Source organism: Saccopteryx leptura, chromosome 2, assembly GCF_036850995.1.
Source record: "Saccopteryx leptura isolate mSacLep1 chromosome 2, mSacLep1_pri_phased_curated, whole genome shotgun sequence".
NCBI classification, from domain to species: Eukaryota; Metazoa; Chordata; class Mammalia; order Chiroptera; family Emballonuridae; genus Saccopteryx; species Saccopteryx leptura.
The window spans coordinates 121141837-121149272 of record NC_089504.1 but is presented as its reverse complement, the minus strand read 5'-3'; the positions used below and the strand labels follow the sequence as shown (position 1 = coordinate 121149272).

General features: G+C 35.3%; 1 pseudogene; it reads left to right on the top strand.

Moving 5' to 3' along the window:
• The first annotated feature begins 538 nt into the window (after positions 1 to 538).
• LOC136393103 (reticulocalbin-2 pseudogene) lies at positions 539 to 2185 on the top strand (annotated as a pseudogene).
• The last annotated feature ends 5251 nt before the right edge of the window (positions 2186 to 7436 follow it).

Here is a 7436-nt window from a genome sequence, read left to right as displayed (position 1 = left end):
CATAGTCCCATTTGCACTTACTTCTTGCTAGGACAGTAGGAGTCTGCCATTGGAAACTAATGTTCAATCGTGAATGCCTCCTGGTAATTTCTTTTTAAATCTTTGGCTTGGGACTGGAAAGGTGAAGGTCACGGAGGCCAGTAAAATTTAAGAATCTGTAAATCACACAAGGTAGTTTTATTCTAGTACCCTTGCCTTGTGTCCCAAAGTGTCCCTGGTTTAGAGTTGTTAACGAGAAACAGGAATTAAAAGCACCATCAAGTTTAGGGAGTCTCACATGATGGAGAGGGGGCTGGGTTTTAGAAAAACTGAAACACTGACAGTTAGGGAAGAACTACAGGATCAGCAGCATCATGGTAGATCCAAAGGTCCTTTGAGGTTGGGTTACACTTCCATTGCAATGGTCTGAGATATGCAACAAATAGATTATCTTTTCTAACCAGAGCAAGACAAATGGTGCAAAAGGGTCATAAAGAGCTTCATGGTATGAGAATTAGAAAAAGGATGGTGAGATAAGAAAGGAGAAATGGGGTGTCCGTGGTGGCCGGCGCTATGCGGCTGGGCCCGAGGCCCGCGGCCATGGGACTGCTCCTCCTGCTACTATGCGCCACTGCGTCTAGCGCTGGGGACTCGCAGGGCGAGCACCGCACCGACTACGACCGCGAGGCGCTGCTGGGCGGCCAGGAAGAAGTCGACGAATATGTTAAACTCACCCCACAAAAGCAACACAAAAGACTGAAGTCAATCATAAGACTGAAGTCAATCATAAAGAAAATTGACTTGGACTCAGATGGCTTTCTCACCGAAAGTGAACTCAGTTCATGGATTCAGATGTCCTTTAAACACTATGCTATGCAAGAAGCAAAACAACAGTTTGTTGAATACGATAAAAACAGTGATGGGAATGTGTCGTGGGATGAATACAACATTCAGATGTATGATCGTGTGATTGACTTTGATGAGAACACAGCTCTAGATGATGCAGAAGAGGAGTCTTTTAGGCAGCTTCATTTAAAGGACAAGAAGCGATTTGAGAAAGCTAACCAGGATTTAGATCCTGGTTTGACTCTTGAAGAATTTATTGCTTTTGAGCATCCTGAAGAAGTTGATTATATGATGGAATTTGTCATTCAGGAGGCATTAGAAGAACATGACAAAAATGGTGATGGATTTGTGAGTTTGGAAGAATTTCTTGGTGACTACAGGCGGGATCCTGCAGCAAATGAAGATCCAGAGTGGATACTTGTTGAAAAAGATAGATTCCTGAATGATTATGACAAAGATACTGATGGCAGGCTTGACCCTCAAGAACTGTTGTCCTGGGTCGTCCCCAATAACCAGGGCATTGCCCAGGAAGAGGCTCTTCATCTCATCGATGAAATGGATTTGAATAGTGACAGAAAGCTCTCAGAAAGAGAGATTCTGGAGAACCAGGACTTGTTTCTGACCAGTGAAGCCACAGATTATGGCCGACAGCTTCATGATGAATATGTCTATCATGATGAGCTTTAATTCCCAGCACACCTGTGTAGAGTACCAGCTCCGTTTATAATTTGTTACCAGCATTACTTTTGTGATCAAGTATCGATGAGGTTATTTTCTACTCTGCAGTCTTACCACAGGCAAATGTATCTTAACATAGATGATAATTTTGACCTTTTAAGAGAAAAACAAAACCAAACCCTGATATTTATTTCAAAATGTATTGAAGAAATGAAACAATATTCTGCCATGTGAGAGCAAACTTTTCTAAATCCTTCATCTGTTTGGTACTGTATTGTAGAATATTTTGAGTTCTATTTCCATACTTGAAAAAAATGGAAGATTTTAGAGATGCCTAAATAATATTAAAGGAGTATGTGACTGAGCTATCCATTTTTGTTTGTTTAAGTAGCATTAATTTTTGGAACTGACCAGAGGAACTGTTTTTAGATTTAGCATTTTGTTTTAAAAACCTTTAAAGGAACCTATAGAAGGACTTATACCTCACATATAAGCTGAGTAGTTCTGCTTAATTTTAAAATGGTTTCTATAAAGCGTTTTATTGTATGAAATAGAACTTTATATTTTTGCATATGTGTAGATAGTTATTATATTTAATGTGTAACTATAGCTCTATTGTGTATGAAATTTGATATTATCTAGAACTCTTTCTTTTTTGACTGATTAAAAATGAAATGTCCTATCTTTTTAAAAAAAAAGAAAAGAAAGGAGAAATGGAAAATAACATCTTGAGAGAAAGCATTCTATTTCAATCTCAGCTACTTTTCTTCCTAAATAATTTGATTCAGAGGTCTCCAGCATTTGCACAAGACCATATGTCAGGTGGAGCCTTGAGTTGTAAAGTATGCACCCAAGTATTGACACTTATAATTTGGTGGCAGTGTCATTGGTCAAGAATACTTGGTAAAATCCTTTCTGTGAATCTTACTTTTGTGAAAGTATCAGAATAAAACAATAACTGTTTGCAAATTAAGAGACTTAAAATGCCCATCTTTTTTTTTAAATTTTTTTCCCTGTATTTTTCTGAAGTTGGAAACAGGGAGGCAGTCAGACAGACTCCCGCATGCACCCGACCGGGATCCACCCGGCATGCCCACCAGGGGGCGATGTTCTGCCCACCTGGGGCATCACTCTGTTGCAACCAGAGCCATTCTAGTGCCTGAGGCAGAGGCCACACAGCCATCCTCAGTGCCTGGGCCAACATTTCTCCAATGGAGCCCTGGCTGTGGGAGGGGAAGAGAGAGAGAGAGGAAGGAGAGGGGGAGGGGTAGAGAAGCAGATGGCCACCTCTCTTGTGTGCCCTGGGCGGGAATCGAACCCAGGACTCCCGCACGCCAGGCCGACGCTCTACCACTGAGCCAACCAGCCAGGGCCTTAAAATGCCCATCTTTAAATATCTGTTGAGAGTTCATTCTAATGTAACTGATGAGAAAAGTTGGTTATTTCTGTGACATACATTTTAATATGATAACTGAAATTATGAATGATCACATTATACCAGGACATATCAGAGTTTTAGAAATTTCATACATTTTCAAAACACTTATTTTAATAAAATGTGTCTATACAAATATATATATGTGTGTAAGGAGGTTTATAATTACTTTTTTGACAATGCTTCCTATGTCACTTAGCCAAATCCTCTGAGATTTTCCTTGGGTCCCTGTGGCAAATCTCAAAATCACTTTGAGATCAGAAAAATTCCATTTAGAATTTGATTTTGGGAAGTTACCAAATGTTAAAATTTTTGAATATTTAAGGAAATGGAGTCACAAATTATTATAAAATAACTTTCTATTTAAGCAAAGTGACAGTAGAGGATTTTAAAGGCAAATAAAGAAGATTACACAGTAAGACATAAAATCTTTGCTTTCCAGGTTTATTACCCAGAAGGAAAAAGAAAAAAAACCAAAAATAGAAAAAGCTTTAACAATATTTTATCAAGAACAGACATTTAGTCCAAGAAACTTTGTCCTTTTAACAATGAGAAAGCCAAATTCTAATTTTATACCAGTGTACTTTTGATATTAAAACTCATTTTTTAAAATTTAAATCCATTCTAATCTTAGTCAGCATGACCACACACAAAATTCCTTTCCCAAGATTTCTTTTTTACAAACGGACAGCTTTGAAAAAATGATTTATTCTTTGAGAGTACACTGTTTTAGATACTTCTTAAAATTTGCCCATATCTGAAAGGTCAACAGAAATATTCAAGTACCAGTCTATAAAGTGTATCCTATATGTTGCTGCAACATTTTAATAGCCATTCTGATTTTGTCCTATGTTTTTTCTTTTTTCCCATTCTGGAATAATCAGGGTTTTTTTTGTTTTTGTTTTTGTTTTTTTTACTCTCTTTACCTTTTCATACACAGTTGTTACCTTTAACCCTAATTATTTTAAAATAACTTTAATTACATATATTCAGTAGTGGAATTCAAATAATTTAACTACCAGTTCTCTGTTCTAATGACCATTTTAAATATAAAAAAAAATGATATACCAAAAGGTAGTTTATTTTATGCATGTAATACTTAAATAAGAACAATTAAAGAAGTACACAAAACTAGATTATGTTATAAGAGTTTTAAAATATTAATGAGAAAATATCGATACCTGACAAAAAACAATAAAACTGTTATTTAAGATATTTCCAGTGACAACTTGTCACCCCCTAGTTGTTTGGCACTTTTTACATTATATGTTTGTTTACTGAAGTAACAAATGCAAGTAAAATGTAGCATTTCACCAAAGGTATAATGAGCCTTAGGAAATGAATAGATAAATATTACAAGCATAGTTTCATCAAATTTTTTCACCTATGGACAAAATGAACATTATTACGGGCATTTAGAATAAGCTGTTGTGCAGATGAATGTTTAAAAAGAGTAAAGAACATAAATTTGTGATTTCCACATTGGATGCTGCCCAAGCACCCACCTTACAAGTTCCATTTTAACAACTGGTTCACTAAACTAAACAAAAAATTAGGTATCAGTTTTGCCGAACTGGTGCCAACAGGCTAAATTTCACCACCGCATATATTAATTAAAAGTTTTGAGCCTTAGAATACTTAATTTCTAGTAAAAACTAAGAACCAAGCAATTTTGAACTGTTATACTACTGTGCTGTGGATTGGTAAATGTATAAATACATTTCATAGTTTTTAGAAACATATTCTTCCTCATAGTACATTTTCCATTGTGACAAAAAACATTTTTATTAACAAACCCAAATATTTTTAAGTTCTTCTGTAAATGGAAGCCAAAAGTGGAAAAACCTATAATCAGTAGTTAATGTATCAGTATTTTATTTTATTTATCTTACCAAAAAGATTTTGTAAACTATTTCAAAGTAGACTATACCATAAAGCATAATTATTGTTGAAAAGTTATTTAAAACTTTTATCTTACATTTAACTTACTTGTTCTTATTTATGCTTAGATTACTCATGAAAATTTTATGAGATATTAAACAGCTAACCATCACTTTGTTATCTTTCTTTTTTTAATTGATTTTAATTTATTGTGTTTACATAGATTTTAGTGTTGCCCTGAATGCATCCTCTTTCCCCCGTATTACCCTCAACATCTCCTTTGGCCCCATTCCCATAGCGCCTTACTGCCTTCCCTTCAGGATTATCCCATCCTATCATCCCTTTTCTCTCTCTCCTCTTTTCCTCTGGTTCCTTTGATCTCTCCTCTGTCTCAATTCCCTTCCTGAATTCACATTGTTCATTGGATTCCTCAAATGAGTGAGGTCATATGATACTTTTCTTTTTCTGCCTGGCTTATTAACTATTAACATAATAGTTTCCAGGTCCATCCATGTTGTCGCAAAAGGTAAGATTTCCTTCCTTTTCATGGCCCCAAAGTATTCCATTGTATATATGTACCACTGCTTTTTAATCCACTCATCCACTTGGGCTGTTTCCAGATGTTCACTATTGTGAACAATGCTGCCATAAACATGGGGGTGCATTCTCCTTTGAAAGAGTGCTATGGAGTTCTTGGGGTATATTCCTAAAAGTAGGATAGCTGGATCAAAAGGCAATTCAATTTTTAATTTTTTAAGGAATCTCCATACTGTTTTGCACAGTGGCTGCACCAGTCTGCATTCCCACCAGCAGTGCAGGAGTGTTCTCTTTTCTCCATATCCTTGCCAGCACTTATTCTGTGTTGTTTTGTTGATGAGTGCTGTTCTGACTGGTGTGAGGTGATATCTCATTGTGGTTTTAATTTACATTTCTCTAATGATTACTGATATGGAACATTTTTTTCATATGCCAATGGGCCATCTGTATGTCCTCTTTGGAGAAGTGTCTATTCATCTCTTTTGCCCATTTTTGGATTGGGTTGTTTGTCTTCCTGGTGTTGAGTTTTACAAGTCCTTTATAAATTTTGGTTATTAAGCCCTTATCAGACGTATTGTCGAATATGTTCTCCCATTGTGTAGTTTGCCTTTTTATTCTGTTCTTATTGTCTTTAGCTGTGCTAAAGATTTTTAGTTTGATATAGTCCCATTTGTTTATCCTGTCTTTTATTTCACTTGCCTGTGGAGATAAATCAGCAAATATATTGCTGTGATAGATGTCGGAAAGCTTACTGCCTACATTTTCTTCAAAGATGCTTATGGTTTTATGGCTTACATTTAAGTCTTTTATCCATTTTGAATTTATTTTTGTCAATGGTGTAAGTTGGTGGTCTAGTTTCATATTTTGCTGGTAGATGTTCATTTTTCCCAACACCATTTGTTAAAGAGGCTGTCTTTACTCCATTGTTTGCTCTTACCTTCTTTGTCAAATATTGGTTGTCCATAAAGATGTAGGTTTATTTCTGGGTTCTCTGTTCTGTTCCATTGACCTATATGCCTGTTTTTTATGCCAGTACCAGGCTGTTTTGAGTAGAATGGCCTTATAGTATAACTTGATATCAGGAAGTGTGATGCTTCAAATTTTATTCATCTTTTTCAAGATTGCTGAGGCTATTCGTATTCTCTTTCACTTCCATATAAATTTTTGGAATGTGTGTTAAATATCTTTGAAGTATGTCATTGGTATTTTAATTTGTATTGCATTGAATTTATAAATTACTTTAGGTAATATAGACATTTTAATAATGTTTATTCTTCCTAACCATGAGCATGGTATATGCATCCACTTGTTTGTATCTTCCTTGATTTGTGTTATGAATGTTTTATAATTTTCCGAGAACAAGTCTTTCATCTCCTTGGTTAAATTTACTCTTAGGTATTTTACTTTTTTGGTTGCAATAGTGAAGGAGATTGTTTTCTTAATTTCCCTTTCTGACAGATCATTGTTGGTGTATAAAAATGCCTCTGATTTCTGAATATTAATTTTATATCCTGCCATTTGCTGAATTCATTTATCAGGTCCAGTAGATTTTTGACTAAGACTTTAGGGTTTTCTATATATAATATCATATCATCTGCAAATAATTATAGTTTTACTTCTTCTTTTCCAATTTGGATGCCTTTTATTTCTTCTTCTTGTCTGATTGTTATGGCTAGGACTTCTAAAACTATGGTGAATAAGAATGGTGAAAGGGGACACCCCTGCCTTGTTCCTGATCTTAAGGGGAATGCTTTTAATTTTTGCCCATTGAGTATGATGTTGGCTGTGAGTTTGTCATGGATGGCCTTTATCATGTTCAGATATGTTCCCTGTATTCCCACTTTGCTGAGAGTTTTGGTCATGAATGAGTGCTGGATTTTATTAAATGCTTTTTCTGCATCTATTGAAATTATCATGTGGTTTTTCTTCTTCCTTTTGTTTATGTGATGAATTACTTTGATTGATTTGCAACTATTGTACCAGCCTTGCCTCCCAAGAATAAATCCCACTTGATCATGGTGTATGATTTTTTCATATATTGATGGATCCAGTTTGCTAATATTTTGTTGAGAATTTTAGA